This window comes from Convolutriloba macropyga, chromosome 6 (assembly GCF_964194025.1).
Source record: "Convolutriloba macropyga chromosome 6, txConMacr16.3, whole genome shotgun sequence".
Lineage (NCBI taxonomy): Eukaryota > Metazoa > Xenacoelomorpha > Acoela > Convolutidae > Convolutriloba > Convolutriloba macropyga.
In genome coordinates, this window is record NC_134473.1 from 57,913,339 (window position 1) to 57,931,003 (window position 17,665).

General features: G+C 36.8%; 1 protein-coding gene across 1 annotated transcript in view; it reads left to right on the plus strand.

The window, feature by feature from the left end:
• Nucleotides 1-17,665, plus strand: part of LOC142341797 (uncharacterized) — a 444,522-nt gene that overhangs the window by 373,469 nt on the left and 53,388 nt on the right. The gene's annotated exons all lie outside the window — the stretch shown is intronic.

Sequence of the window (17,665 nt, forward strand, 5' to 3'; positions counted from 1 at the left end):
TAAAGAAGGCGTCGTGCAAAAAATGGCAAAATTTTGACGTTGTAGACTTTGCAGAAAATATTGTTGCTCCGATCGACCGCAATAATCCTGAAAATGTTTGGAAAAGTGTTTTAATGAACGAAATCAGTTATGTCGATAAGAACCATCCTCTAAAACCTAAGTATGTGAGAACTCAAACGTGCCCTTTCTTTGCCGATGAGCTAAGAACAATGAAAGGACCGAAAAGACAATTTTAGAAAATATATAGAAAGAATTCAGATTCCCAAGCCAAAAGCCAGTTTTTTAGTTCAGTCTCGGTGTATTTTGAGCTGTTTACGAAAAAGAAAAATGAATACCTCAAAAAATGGGTCGCTGGTGAAAATAAGCGTGTTAAATATTCTATGCTGCAGCAACTCTTGGGAAAAAATAATGTTGTCCTGACGCAGTCACTATGGGAAACCGAAAGTCTAGAAAAGAGTTTTAATGCTTTTTTTAGTAAGAAAATAGAAGCCGTATTATTTCTAGAAAAGAATTTTAATGCTTTCTTTATTAAAAAAATAGAAGCCGTATTAGTATCAATGGTGTAGAATTTAATGCTTCACATACAACTACTCTGGACAATTCTCAGGTTTTTACACTGAGTGGTTTGAAATTTTTTCTACCAAAAAATTTGAACAGTACAGCACCGAATGATGTAACACCAACTATGTTATGCAAAATTGTTTTGACAAATTCTCCGGACTACTTCATTGCATTAATTAGTTTAACTCTCCAGACTGGGTATTTACTAAATCAATTTTAACAAGGCGTCGTGACGCCGCTCATAAGAATCCTAACCTTAACCCTGAAGCTGGAGATAAGTTCTATGAAGAAACCTGGTTACCCGAATCTTAGAACTGCTTTCAGAAATTGGACTGACAGTACTGCTACCGATCGTAATTCGAAGAAACGGAAAGCTGAAGGCAATGAAAACGTACATGCCTACAAGCAGTCTCAAAACAGAAAACTAAAAGTTTTCAAAACGGGCAAAAGTTAATCATCAGACGACATTCAGTGCACTTAAAAGACCAACGAAAAGACGGCATCTCTGCATTGGTTGTTTAAGCAACTCTGTCTCTGTGGATGATATAACAGAATGTTGCAAGAAGAAGAGAGTTGATATACTGTGTATTTGTTAAATATCCAGAGAGGAATCTCTTCTGAAATCATTCCACTGTGTTTTTAAATTTGATAATGATTAAGTTGAATCGCTCGATTTCTGGCCCAAAAATGCTACAATTTCACAATTTTTTTTGAATCAGAAAACGAGGGTGTGGCCGGCCTCCGTTGATAAATGACTATCTAATGTTATATCTATGAGTGACCGTGTAAATTAGAAATCTTATTTCAAATTAGAAAGACCTTAAAAATAAGAAATCTTATTGAAGCTTATGATTTTAACCTCATGTTTTTAACAGAGACGTGGATCAAAGATAACGCAAATGATGAGATTCATCTCCAGCAGTGTTACCCAAGTGGCTATTATTACTTAAGTGCAAATAGAAAAAAAAAGTGGCGGAGGATTAGCTCGGTTCTATGATGGAACTTTACGTGTCGATAAATTACCGTCAACCAAATAATAACGTACATGTCGTTACAAGTGGGTCAACCTCGTTTTATGAGGAGAAAGCGCTGTTGTCCAAAAAAATACTTTTTGTAGGCGATATCGATATTTCTATGCTGCCATCAAATGATGCGTCAAGAAAATTGAGCTCTTTTTTGGATGAATTCGGTTAACAACAGCAAGCTTCTACGCCTACTCACAAAAGCGGTGGATTTTAAGAACAGGTCACTACATTCGAGGACGTTGAAGTATCAGAAACTCTTGTAAATTTTGTTACAAGCTCAGATCATGGAGTTGTGCATTTTGACCTATTGCAAAAACACGAGAATTTAGCTGTAAAGAAGGCGTCGTGCAAAAATTGGCAAAATTTTGACGTTGTAGACTTTGCAGAAAGTTTTGTTGCTCCGATTGACAGCGATAATCCTGAAAATGTTTGGAATAGTGTTTTAATGAACGAAATCAGTTATGTCGATAAGAAACATCCTCTAATAACTGAATATGTGAGAAATCAAACGTGCCCTTTCTTTGCCGATGAGGTAAGAACAATCAAAAGACCAAAAAGACAATTTTGGAAAACATATCAAATAGGTTCAAATTCCCAAGCCAAAAGACGGTTTTCTAATTCAGACTCGGTGTATTTTGAGCTGTTTACCAAAATGAAAAGTGAATACCGCAAAAAAAAATGTCGCTAGTGAAAACAAGCGTGTTAAGAATTCTATACTGCAGCAACTCTTGGGAAAAAATAATGTTTTCCTGCCGCAGTCACTATGAACCTGAAAGTCTAGAAATGAGTTTTAATGCTTTCTTTATTAAGAAAATAGAAGCCGTATTAGTTCTAGAAAAGAGTTTTAATGCTTTCTTTATTCTAAAAATAGAAGCCGTATTAGTATCACTACCTCTAACGAATGGTGTAGAATTGAATAATTCACATACAACTACCATGGACAAAATTCAAGTTTTTACACTGAGTGGTATGAAATTACTTCTACCAAAAAATTAGAACAGGACGGCACCGAATGAGATAATACCAACTATGTTATGCAAAATTGTTTTGACAAATTCTCCGGACTACTTCACTGCATTAATTAGTTTAACTCTCCAGACTGGGTATCTACCAAATCAATTCTAACAAGGCGTCGTAAGGCCGCTCAAACAGAAGTCTAACCGTGATCCTAAATTGTTGTCGAGTTATCGCCATGTGACAAATTTAAGATTCAAGACAAAAGTTGTTGAAAGAGTTGTTTTTGAGCGAACTAAATGTATCTGGAATCTAATAATCTCAGGAGCAAGTATAAGAGTGCTTTTCGTTGCTCGCATTCAACGGAATTGGCTTTGCTGAAAGTATTTAATGATCTTCTTTGCTATCTAGACAAATCGCGCTCCGTGATATATTTTGGGTTAGACTTTTCCGCAGCGTTTGATATCATTGATCGTCAGATTTATTTGAGGTATTAGAGAAAAGGATTGGTTTGCAACGACTGGTGTTACTGTTCATTAAAAATTATCTTTCGCATCGTTCGCAACAATTTATCAAAAATGGATATCCTTCTGGTGATGTTAAAGTTAAGACGGGTTTGCCACAAGGGTCGGTTCATGGTCCTTTTTTTTCTGTTACATGCTGCCGTTAGAAGATAAAATGAAGAAGTTGGGAACAAACTATCATTTCTACGCAGATGATACCCTTTTTTATTTTGTATTAGGTTCGGCCGTCAGTCAATGCATGTTTGATGATATTATAACCTCGATTCAACGTTGGTTCAGCAATGCCAAAATGGAAATTGAATGCGGATAAGAGTGAGTATATGATTATTCGGAAAAGTAAAATTGTCAAAAATGGTTTTTACGACTGCCAGAAGATGGTAGCTACAATGAACAGGTAAAAGTTTTATGTTGCTTGATTGATTGTCAACTTACTCTGCAACGACAGATCTGCTTTGTTTCTTCGAATTCATTTTATTATCTCCGTAGAGTGTGGTCAAATTGCGATCAAGTTAAAACATCATTCCTAATTGAGTTCATTAGGGTTTCAGTGTAATCCCGTGTTGACTACTGTAATTCTCTTTATTATGGTCTGCCAAATTTTTTGTTAACAAAACTACAGCGAATAATGAACTCTGCCCTGCGTTTGGTTTTTTGATTGATTGTCACCTTCAACACCAACCTCATTGTACCTGAAGCAGCTGCACTGGTTGCCATTTAGGCAGCGCATTGTGTTCAACATTCAACTGTATACGCATCGTTTTATAGATCAGGCTGGCAAACTCCCACTATATTTACCGGATTTAACGAAACGAAACACAATGGTTACAAGGTCTCAATATTTTTACAATTTATTTGTTCCGAAATTTCGCTCTAACTTTGGAAGACGTTCCTTTTCGCATGCTGTCGCTGTTTAGTGAAATAAATTCTCATTTGGTTTAAAACTGATACCATCTGAAATTTTATTCAGGCGAAAACTCAAAACTTATCAGTTTTGTTTTTCCTGCAGCCTGCACTGTTGAGATTTCAAATGGTGCTTAAACCAGTAATAATAATAATACTGATAATAATAATAATAATAATACTAATAATAATAATAATAATAATAATAATAATAATAATAAAAATGATAATAACAAAAATAATAATGATATTAATAATAATAATAATATTAATAATAATAATAATAATAATAATAATAATAATAATAATAAAAATAATAATAATAATAATAATATTAATAATAATAAAATAATAATGATAATGATAATAAAATAATAATAATAATTGGCTTGACAAAATAATGAATGAAAAAATACCAAAAAAACAGTGCAGAGATCAAACTTGCCGCCATGGTTAGGAATTGAAGCTTCGCATCAATTAATATTTATCTCAATTGTGAAAACAAAACTAACAAAAAATCAAATCCTAGCAAATTAAACAAGCTGAAACGCGAAAAAAATGAAGTCAAACATTTCTATGCAATAGATGAAGCACTCTTGGAAGAAAAAATGTTTCGAGGGAGAGCGTGCTTCGTCTTTCAAAAGTTAATAAGATCAGCCCACAAAAATAGTATCTTCACAGCAATAATATTTTCGGAAATAGATAATCGAATGTTACTGCGCAACCTTGCTAAGTAGTAAAGTAGTTTCTGCATAGAGAAAACATTGGACGTTGATAAAGCCTGGAAAGACTCTAGCTACAGAGGAAAATATATCCAAAGATCACCTACCGCTTAAGATTGCAACAATATGCCTTCATTTTTTTATACCTGAGTGATTTGAAGAAGCCATTTACGGCATCGACGAGTAGTATGACAACGCTGGACGGGATACGACGAGGTTTGCAAAATTTTTGCTTTTATTTGATGTTAACGCTCACATTGAAAACGCTTATCTTGATCCTGAGGGTTTTGCAAACTAACGACCAATATCGAAACTGAACTTTATATCGATCACCGTGAGAACAAGGCCTTGATTTGCACTTTTCAAAAGCCTATAGAAAGTTGTACTCAACAGAAAGGATCCTTCTAAAACGCACATTGGAATCAATCTATCGGCAGCATTTGATACACTGGACCATGATATACTACTATCAATTCTTGATGTTAGCTTTGGATTCCGAGATTCTATTATCTGTATCCTAAAAAGCTACCTCACTGATTGATTTCAGAAAGTATTCATGAAAGATATGTTGTTGTAGGAGCACGAAGTCAAAACTGGGGTAGCACAATGATTGGTTTTAGACCCCCGTTTTTTTCAGTTATTTGCTGCAATTATAGCTCATATATAAAGAGCTGCAGATAAACTGTAGTAAACCAAAGAATTTATTTAATTTAACAATATAAATAAAGCATCATAAATAATGATGGGAATCATCACGGAAGTTCAATTTGCAAGGAAATGTCAAGGAATGTTTGTTCTTGACGGTACTCGTCAGGCAAGTAAATCTGTTATCTGTTAGTTTAAATAACAAGGACCCGTGCGGTAGAAAAAAACTATGAGAGAATCCCAAAGAGATAAAAAAATATGTAAAAATAATGATTAATAGTACCGAAGACAAAGACCACAATCAATACTAAAACCTCATTTAATTGAGTTGCTTTCCTCTAAATAGCTTTCCATCTTCTCATCTCTTGAAACTTTTTGTATTCCAAATCAATAATTCTAACTCTGTTTCAAAATGTTTGAATTTTTACATCTTCTTAATTAAATTAAAGTCTTAGACTTGGAAAATTTTCATCAATAATCTTGAGGTTTCAAGTGCTTAAAAACAACCTCCCAATCCAAACCGTTCGCATACACAGTTCACAGATATTATACTGGCGACATAGATTTAAAAAAAGTTCAAAAAAACATTTTGAAAACTTTAACAACTTTGTTGGTAGGAAGACGCAAATAAAAAGCACTTAAACTCGAAAACTCGAGATTCAAATTAATCTCGAGAGAATTACGCAAGACAGAAGATTTGGGATAACCCATCACTATTTTCCACCAAATTCCACCAAACTTTGTGGAAATCAGTCAGAGGAAATCAGTTTTCACAAGTGAGATTTTACTCGCGTGGTGATAACTTTTACTCGTTGGTGAAAAGACAAATTCCTTGTGTGGAAAGAGCGCATCACACACAGTGAGTAGAAATAAAGAGTTTTCCTTAGTTGTTGTCGTTGATAATTGAAACTAATCGCCACTGCGTTCGTCTTGTTAGTCTAGGAAATATTTTTTCTTTTGATCTTAGTTGCTATATTGACTTGTAGTAAAGCAGCTAATTTTATCCTTGTCGTAATTAGAGCAAAAAAATATATTATAAACATCAATAAAATTGGACAAATCGGAGTTCAGCTTAAATCATATTAAAAAAATAAAGAGACACTAGGTGGGACAGTCATCTATAAGACTGTAAACTAAATTTTCTTTGAAATTAAGTGAACAAAAAAATAAGTAAAAAAAATATCATTTTAAAATAAGCGTTAGAATTTATAACCCAAATTTTTAAACAGTAAAATAAAGAAAGTGTAAAAAAATTTCAAAACTGAAAAGGGAAAACACCTTCCAGTGACGATCAACTTGGTAATTTTTTTATAGAAACTTTTTTTTTCAACAACTAAACAAAGTCTTAAAAATGGTACGATTCAAGTAGGGGAACAGTAAAAGGGTAACGGGCTCGACCTCTAGAATACTTTTACCGGAGGCGTTTACCGGTTCGAACAACTTTTTGACGCATTTTGAGCTATTAGCGGAACTACAAAAGTGGAAAAGAACTGCAAGAAAAAATTATGATGAATGCGTTAAAACTTTTCGAGAACAGTATAGCGAAAAACCGGTCGTTTACAGGGGACGGCTAGCTTGCCGCGTACAGCAAACAGGGATAAAGCAGACAGATTTTCTGGGAGATTTAAAGCAGTTGGCTTTGAAAGCTTACCGAACGGAAACGCAGGACATCAGAGACCATCTAGTTCTGAGAGGATTCCTAGAAGGAATCAACCACAGTCAGTTGAGGTTAGTTCTCAGAAGGCAAATCGGCTAAAAGGATATGAAAATAGAAACAGTTCAGGAACAAGCAGTGCACCTGGAAGCTGTAATAAGAATAGAAGAGGAAGAGCAAACACCGAAAGTTGCTGTAATTAGACGGAATGAAACGAAAGATTTAGTGGAGGCCTTCACCAAGCTTGTGAACCAATTGTCAGTAGATCACAGACAGCGAGAAAACCGTCGAAACCAATCTAGGATGCGCAGCAGTTCGCGGGGACGGTGGGGTGAAAACAGACGTGATAGAGGACAAAAACAAGATAGTTCAACGATCGGCGGCAATTTCCAACGCTAGGACCTAGTCAACGAGACAGATCTGTCAGAAGAGATGAACCGACAGGCAGGTTTTTAAGTGAAGAGCCCGTGGACAAGATGGACACATTTCGAGAAATTGTCAAAATTATTTCCTGTGTGGAAGTTCCCAACAATTGAAAAGAAACTGCCCTTTTGAAAAGAAAACCTAAAAACCATACTCCATGGGAACAAATGCGTTCGATTAATGGACAGTGGAAGTAGTATATTGCTTTCGAGCTGGTCCACATACAAAAAACTGGGCAAACCGGGAATTATGCAAACATACACAAAACGAGTGTTAACAGCAAGTAACTCAGATGTCAAAATAATAGGAAGAGTAACGCTGTTGGTACAGCTGCAACCAAGACTACCGGAGGTCCAACAAGAATTTGTTATAACGGCAGACGAAGATATAGAATTTCTGCTGGGATATGATTTCCTGAAAACGAATAAATGTGTATTGAACTTGCACGAAGACAAATTATATAGCAGTCAGTTTAAAATTTCAATACCGTTTACCATAGAGAAAACGCAAGGTATTCAGATATTCGCAATTGCGGGACAAAACCCTTATATACAGAGTAAAAACAAAATTCTTATAAAAATTAGATTTGCTGATGAAAACAAATAAGAAATTCCGGTAGTGGAAGGATTATTGGAAGGAATTGAAGATTTTGAATTAAAACACGCAAATTTGGAAAATTCTAATCTAAACAACCAGCAGAAAGAGAAAGTACAGGAATTGTTGATAAGACATCAACAAGATGTCTCCCGAAACTAGAATATTTTAGGACATTGTGACAAAATTAAACACTAAATTAAACTCAAGAAAGATGCACAGCCGTTCAGAAGAAGTTATTGCAGTATGAGCTTTGATAAAACAAAGGCAAAAAAAATTGTCGCCGATCTATAGGATGAAAACTTAATTGAACCAACTCAATCCTATTGGGCAGCACCAGCAATATTATTGAAAAAAAAGATGGCAGCTACCGACTAGTTGTAGATTACAGCCGTTTAAACAAACAAATCGAGAAAACCAGTTGCCCGCTACCAAGAATAAATGACGTTATTGACTCTCTAGACGGAAATTGTAACTTCTCCAATATTGATTTGACATCGGGTTATTTTTAAATGGCGCTGGATGAAGAGTCCCAGAATGTGACAGCTTTTGGAAATCCAATGAGACTATACAATTGGAGGAGACTACTCATGGGTTTGGCGTCAACATCTGGAGCTTTCCAAAACTTAATGGAATTCATCATGGCGGGACTCTCCAATGATGTGGCTTTAGTATACCTCGATGACATAATTATCTTTGGTAGATCCTTTGTGGAGCATCTCACTCAGCCGTCTAGATCTTGTACTTGGACAACTTAAGGACGCTGGATTGAAAAGGAAAGGCCCAAAATGTAAGTTCTTTCGGGAAAAAATTCATTTCCTGTGACACATTGTATCAAATAAAGGCGTAGAAGCGGATCCGGCAGTCAGTAAAATGAAAAACCCACGATCAATAAAAAAATTGAGAGCTATATCAGGACTAGTTGGTTTTTACAGAAGATTCATACAAGATTTTGGAAAAATAGGAGTACCGCTTTACAAGCTATAAAACAACGAAAACGTATTCTTGGAGCAAAGAGTGCGAATCAGCAGTTGAACAACTAAAACAAGCACTATATAAAGCCCCATTATTGGGTCTAAATGACATGGATCCCTATACATTAACCACCGACGCCTCTCTTTTTGGCATTGGCGCAATTACTTTCCAAAAACAACAATGGGGTGGAAGAGTTATTGCATACGCTAGCAAAACGCTCAGCAAAGTCAACAAAACTACTCTACGTCAAAACGAGAACTTTTTGTGATCGTTTATTTCACTCAACACTTCCCAAAATTATCTTCTGCGACAAAAGTTTGTAATTTTTACCGACCATAGGGCCCTCACATGGTTATATAGTTTTAAGGAACCAGACGGATTATTGGCCAGATGGATAAAAAAAATCGGACAGTTTGATTATAAAATCAAACAAGAAGCGGGAAAGAAGATCCCTCACGCAGACTGTCTGTCGGGAGTTCCACAGACTGAAGACCAAGTCAAATATTGCGATCAAGTGAACCAAGTAAATACGGAAGACAAATTTATCTGGTCAATTGGACTAGGGAATTCGATTGAACAACTAGTTGAACATCAGATAAATGCAGCCGACCTCATAATTCTAAGAAACTGGATTGGGAACGGAAAACGTCCTCACAGAAATAAAATGGCAGGAGACCCGAGGGCACTGTGGAAAATTTAGAATGATTTTGGAAACTTATGTGAGAAAAGATGTTCACTTCGCATGTTCTTACGAAGTATGCTGTCAAAAGAAGTCTCCACGCCAGAAACACATAGACAGTCTGACAACGTGGAAACCAAGTCACCCATTTTGGCAAGTTGCCTTGGACATTATGGGACCTTTACCCGAGTCAAGTGGACACAAATACATTCTCCATGGGAACAAATGCGTTTGATTATTAGACAGTGGAAGTAGTATATTGCTTTTGAGCTGGTCCACATACGAAAAACTGGGCAAACCGGAAATTGTGGAAACATACACAAAACGAGTGTTAACAGCAAATAACTCAGATGTCGAAATAATAGGAAGAGTAACGCTGTTGGTACAGCTGCAACCAAGACTAACGGAGGTCCAACAAGAATTTGTTATAACGGCAGACGAAGATATAGAATTTCTGCTGGGATATGATTTCCTGAAAACGAATAATTGTGTATTGAACTTGCACGAAGTCAGATTATATATAGCAGTCAGTTTAAAATTTTAATACCGTTTACCATAGAGAAAACGCAAGGTATTCAGATATTCGCAATTGCGGGACAAAACACTTATATACAGAGTAAAAACGAAACTTTTATGAAAATTATATTGGCTGATGAAAACGGGGAAGGAATTCCGATAGTGGAAGGATTATTAGAAGGAATTGAAGATTTTGAATTAAAGATTGGTTTGCTTTTAGCCGCCTGTATGATATCAATGAAAGATGGTTCTAGTTTGATAAAAAATCTTAAATCTAACGGACGCACAAGTGACTGTGTATAAAAGCACTAAAGTAAGAAGCTATCTTGAAAACAACCAGAACGTAGTTGTGAATGGAATTTTCACAAATCATTGGAAACATTTCAAATGGGAAAACACGCAAATTTGGAAAATTCTAATCTAAACAACCAGCAGAAAGAGAAAGTACAGGAATTGTTGATGAGACATCAACAATTGTCTCTCGAAACTCGAGTGTATTAGGACATTTTGACAAAATAAAACACTAAATTAAACTCAAGAAAGATGCACAGCCGTTCAGAAGAAGTTATTGCAGTATGAGCTTTGATAAAACAAAGGCAAAAAAACTGTCGGCGATCTATAGGATGAAAACTTAATTGAACCAACTCATTCCTATTGGGCAACACCAGCAATATTATTGAAAAAAAGATGGCAGCTACCAACTAGTCGTAGATTACAGCCGTTTAAACAAACAAATCGAGAAAACTAGTTGCCCCCTAGCAAGAATAAATGACGTTATTGACTCTCTAGACAGAAATTGTTACTTCTCCAATATTGATTTGACATCGGGATATTTTCAAATGGCGCTGGATGAAGAGTCCCAGAATGTGACAGCTTTTGGAAATCCAATGAGACTATACAATTGGAGGAGACTACTCATGGGTTTGGCGTCAACATCTGGAGCTTTCCAAACTTAATTGAATTGATCATGGCGGGACTCTCCAATGATGTGGCTTTAGTATACCTGGATGACATAATTATCTTTGGTAGATCCTTTGTGGAGCATCTCAACCGTCTAGATCTTGTACTTGGACAACTTAAGGACGCTGGATCGAAATAAAAGGCTCAAAATTAAGTTCCTTCAGGAAAAAATTCATTTCCTGTGACACATTGTATCAAATAAAGGCGTAGAAGCGGATCCGGCAGTCAGTAAAATGAAAAACCCACGATCAAAAAAAAATAAAACAACTAAAAATCAAGCTATAAAACAACGAAAATGTATTCTTGGAGCAAAGAGTGCGAATCAGCAGTTGAACAACTAAAAAAAGCGCTACATAAAGCTCCAATTTTGGGTCCGAATGACATGGATCCCTATACATTAACCACCGACGCCTCTCTCTTTGACATTGGCGCAATCACTTTCCAAAAACAACAATGGGGTGAAGGAGTTTTTGCATACGCAAGCAAAACGCTCAGCAAAGTCAACAAAACTACTCTACGTCAAAACGAGAACTTTTTGTGATCGTTTATTTCACTCGACACTTCCCAAAATTATCTTCTGGAGCAAAAGTTTGTAATTGTTACCGACCATAGGGCCCTCACATGTTTATGTAGTTTTAAGGAACCAGACGGATTATTGGCCAGATGGATAAAAAAATCGGACAGTTTGATTATGAAATCAAACGCGAAGCGGGAAAGAAGATCCCTCACGCAGACTGTCTTTCGGGAGTTCCACAGACTGAAGACCAAGTCAAATATTGCGATCAAGTGAACCAAGTAAATACGGAAGACAAAATTATCTGGTCCATTGAACTTGGGAAATCGGATGAACAACTAGTTGAACATCAGATAAATGCAGCCGACCTCATAATTCTAAGAAACTGGATTGGGAACGGAAAACGTCCTCACAGAAATAATATGGCAGGAGTCCAAAATTTAGAATGATTTTGGAAACTTATGTGAGAGAAGATGTTCACTTCGCATGTTCTTGCGAAGTATGCTGTCAAAAGAAGTCTCCACGCCAGAAACACATACACAGTCTGGCAACGTGGAAACCAAGTCACCCATTTTGGCAAGTTGCCTTGGACATTATGGGACCTTTACCCGAGTCAAGTGGAAACGAATACATTCTTTTAGTTGAAGATCATTTTACAAAATGGTTTGAAGCATTTTCCATGAGCAACCAAGAAGCTTCAACGATGGCTGAGGCCTTTGTAACGTACGGATTTCAAGTTTTGGTTGTCTTGCAAATATCTATAGCAACAAGGGCAATAACTTCATGTCGAATGTTTTCAGGAACATGTGTAAAGAGCTGAGAATCAACAGGACATCAACAACAGTTTATCATTCTCAAGGAAAAGCAATGATAGAGAGCACCAATCGCACAATCTAAGAGAGTCTCGCAAAATATGCGGGTGAACCCCATAACACCTACTACCTTCCGCAACTACCTTCCGCTAGTAATGATGGCGTACAGATCATCAATTCACTCTGTTACCCAGTACAGCACCTTTTACCTCCTTTTTGGACAATCATGAGCGCTGCCGATTGATTCCATGTATCAAACAATACAAACCAAAATCTACCCGACCTTGAGTGAATATGTTGATGGCTTGGGAGACGAACTACGAACGTGCCATGAACTGGTACTGAAAAGCATGGATGTGGAGCAAGAAAGACAAAAAAAACCTAATTTGACTGTAGAACATTTGGACCACAATATGAAATAGGTGATTTAATAATGGTATTAAACCCTACTATGATTACTGGCCAGACAAAAATCAATTAAAACCTCTTACAGTAGACCGCAGGTAATACGTAAAATAATCAACTAATTAATCTTTGTTATTGAGAATGTGAAAACGAAAAAACAACAAAGGGTCCACTACGATTGACTCAAACGTTTTAACAGTAGAAATGCTACCACTGATATATAAGAACCTAAAAAGGCAAAGAGTGAACCGGGAACATCCCAAAATGACCTTACGGAGGACAATTATTTTGTGGAAATTGAAGTAGTCACTCCAAAATTGAATGACACAGAAAGAAGAGAAGTTCATCCTGAAGGGAATACCAGTCAAATTATCCCTAGTACTGAAATTCAAAATGAGACAGTCAAGTTCGATTTGTTTGAAACACCAATGGGTGGGAGTACAGGAGAATCGATAAATACTAACACAAACAACAAGAGCAGAAGCACAAAGATACCTGCACCCAAAGTAGCCACACAACAGAAGCGGGATAGCCGGTGGCAACATCCGAAAAGAGTGAAGGCGAAGAGTTTCCAAATAAAAGCACGGCTTCAACTTCACAAAATTTTACCGAACGACGATATCAAAAAAGAAGTGCGTCGGGAATAACAAGACCACCGAAACTGAAAGACTATATTTCTTTCAAGAATAACGATTCGAAAAATTGATAATGATGTATTTTTTTAAAAAGGTGATACGACAAAGCCCACATTGGAACGTGCAGCTGAACTGGAAAATTTTTCAATTCGTTAGCATATTAGGTTTTTCACAACCCTTAAAGATTGTGGGGTGTGATTTTGAGAACATTCTGCAGACGCAAAAATTAGCCATATCTGAATTGACCAAATGCGAAACGTCCCATATCAAGGAGGAGCAGGTAAACCAAGGAAGACTTACCTTCACTGAGAATAGCATGAGTAAATTAAGATACTGCATGTACAGGGCCACATATACTGTAACTGCGCTGAGAAAAAGGTTGATATGACGATGCAACATACCTCAACGAGAAAACCCAAATAATCCCAACGTTTTACCTCTTAAAGGAATCAGTCTACCAAAAACTGTGGCGGGTACACAAAAATGTGTTACCGGAAATCGGTGACTTTAAGTTTAATGCTCTTAAGGAAATACTTAATGGGATGGCTGGTGACGGAAGCGACTCAGATTTTGTTCAGAAAATATCAAAAACATTCATGAAAGGTGAGGAGAAGAAGGGTGTGAACTACCCCGTCTATCCCGTGCACTGGATCAATCCAAAAGGGGAAAAACAAAAAGTAACATCATGATAAATGCTGAAAGCTTCATGGAAAACTCGTTCATACAAACTAGGGAAACAACTGTAGGAACTTGGTTTTATTTTAAAGACCCTCTGAAAGAAGAGCAAATTCTGTTATATCAAGGAGATACGTTCGAATTAGATTCAGTACAAAATATATTTGACCAAGATACAAAACCAAATATGTTTACGATATTTAAATTTTCGAACCAAACAACAGCAAAGATAGTCAACGCTGGAAACAGTAAGTATTAGACCAGCAAGTTAGACGAAAAAAGAAATTTAATTGTTCAGGTAAAAAACAAGACCTTACAGGTAGACGAATTTCACCTTTTTGAAACAAACCCAAGAAACCTGTATTACAAATATGAATCCTTGAGGATCAAGGAACGTTAGTTTTCACCAACAGATATATCTGAGACAGATCTCAGGGACACAAAGATAGATCAACTCTTTGTGTGGGATTTTCGAGGAATGTTCGAAAATTTGAAAGAATTGGAGCTATTGAATTGTCACATAGAAAAACTTCAGAGAGCAATGATTCTAACTACACAGAAAAAATGGAAACCCACACCAAGTTTTCTGAAATCAACAAAACGCTCTGGAATTACACGCTGAAAGAGCGGGAGGAGTACTTTATGTCCATAATCTCGCTAAAGTTGTCGTGCGTGTTATAGAAATTTTTTTTGTACCGAAGAAGTACCAGTTAGGGTTACTTCTGACAACAGTTCAGAAGGGATAAGATACATGGACCCCTTTTCGAATGTGTTCTATAGAAATTTTACACCAATAAATTGCAACCCATTGTACCCGAACCCACTTGAGTGGCAGATCGGGTCCTGGATTACATATGGCCGACAATTAGAACTGATTCAGAAGCCCAATGAGATACCCAATCACAGAGTTAATGTCAATTGGTCAAGTACTGCACCAATGGAGGGACTGTTCAATGATGATGACATTGAAATTACCAAGACAGTCCAAAGTTTAAGACGCTCGAGAAAAACAATAACAAGAAGAGAGGTTTTCCTGGGAGAAGGGGCTCAGATGAACATGAGACCTTAAAGTATTACAACACGGACTTCTGATACGGGCATCAGTGGCACGAACTCTTGTTTTTATGTTACCCTGGTAACAAAGTGAACAAATCTGGCATGTGGCCAGGGAAGTCAACATAAGTTTGATGACCATTTTTATTGGATCTAAAGTCATATTTTGTTTGGCACCTGTGTTCCTTTGTTTCTTTCAATGGATATGCTACGCAGTGGCACCAATCCTGTAATTGCACTGCAACCCTTTAACCCAATGGGGGAACAAGGTTTTTCTCATCATCTAAAGCAACGTTCTAAGGAAGAAAGGAACAAAAATTGACAAGAATAAGGACAGATGAACGGTGTGATGGTAATACAAACATTGTGGTTATAAAAGCCAAAAAGACTAAATCTGTACCAGATATGACAGAAAACAAGATTGACACATTGACACATTAGATTAATTCAAATGTATGATAATAAGGAATGGCACAACCAAAAATTGGCAATTATTGCTACTATCTACCCGAGTTCTTCGATGTCAAGTTGGCTGTCAGGCACCAAGTGTATCGGGCTGCAGGAGTGACCTCAAATAAAAGATACGTTGTTCCATTGACGCAGCTGCAAACGCCCAATATAGTGGATAGAGCCACAATTAGTGTTATGGAGTTAAATGAAATGCATCAGAGAATCGAGTAACAGCAAAAGAAGGTTGACAACAGCGAAATGCTGGTAACTGCCGGGGTTCGGCTCGAAGAGGAGCTTCGGCGGTTATAACTTGAAGGTCAAAGGTTAAGTGACCAATAGCTTGAGACCAAACGACTGCTTGGATACGCTGGGAATCAGCGGGAGTCCTGCAGGATGCAGGTTGAATATTGAAGAAAGAGTTGGAGGGGGTTACAAATGTAGCCAAAACAAAGACAAGAGAATATATCGCTCTGGTGGATCAGCGGGAGTGTTTAGCTTGGGAGTTGGAGAATGAGAGGTAGATAACAGAAAGCTAAGGAGTAGGATAAGAACAGAGCAGACATCAAAGAAGATCATCCAGAGGAGGCTGGAGGCGATCAACGCACAGAGCCCGTTCAGCCGACCTCCAATTTTTAATTCCCGCAACCGGGGGCCACAGACAGCACTATCCAGAAACATTTCAAAATGTTGCCCATGCTCTGTCATACGGACAAGGGTTGTCGGGAAGACCTTTTCAAAATTGTTTTTCAGGCGAAAAAAATTATGGAAGACGAGGAGGCAAGTAATATTCATGACAAGTACGGGATTGAAAAAGCACAAGAATATATGAACTCTAACATGGACCTTTGAAACTCAAATTTTCTAAGAGAGAGGCAAAGTAGTAAACCATAGAATTTAATGTATGACATGCTCATGAAATACATATTGAAAGCACTATTTGAAATTTTCACAATAATGGGAGAACAAAAGAGATGGTTACCCAGAGTAAACCGGAATTTAACAAAATAAAGAAAGCATCATAAACAATGATGGGAATCATCACGGAAGTTCAACATCACGGGAGACGTCAAGGAATGCTTGTTCTTGACGGGACTCGTCAGGCAGGTAAATCTGTTATCTGTTAGTTTAAATAACAAGGACCCGTGCGGTAGAAAATAGCTATGAGAAATTCCCAAGGAGATTAAAGAAAATGGTTAAGAATAACTTAAGATTAATCAACCAATAAAAGTACCGAAAACAAAGATCATAATCAAAACTAAACCTATATAATTGAGCTGCCTTTCTCTAAATAGCTTTCCATCTTCCCATCTTGTGAAACTTCTTGTATTTCCAATCAATAATTCTAACTCTATTAAAACGTTTGAAAACTTACATCTTCAAAATTAAATAAAGTATTAAATTTTCATTACTAATCTCGATGTTTAAAGTGTTTAACAAACACCCAAACCGTAAGGTAACCGTACCCAGTGCGCGTGCGCAGATATTATAAAACTACAATTTCAATGCGGCTGAAACCCTTATTTATTTTTTCTATGAGGAGACGGTGACTCAGGAAAAGTTTTATTTTATCATTAGCACCTTAAGAAACGGTTTGGTTGCGCAAAACTGAGATTAAATACTAGTAGAACAGAATTTATGAATTCAATTAACTTCAATTTCAATGAACTTCAATTTGGTTGAAAAGCTTTTACTTTCACAGCAAATCAGTTCAGTTACTTCTGCCTACTAATATATGCTCCGAAAGACCTATTCCATCATAGACATAGTTGATACAGATGTCCTAGTATTGTTGATAAGAGTCATGATTATTTCGCGGCTTGACTACCGCAACTCAATTTATTATGGATTACATGCTGTACTTCATGCAAAGTTACAACGGATAATGAATTGTGCATGCAGGCTAGTGTTTCAACTGTCAACGGAATACCAATTTCAAGACTCATTAGGCAGCTACACTAGTTACCCGTGCAGTATCCTGTGCTAATGAAT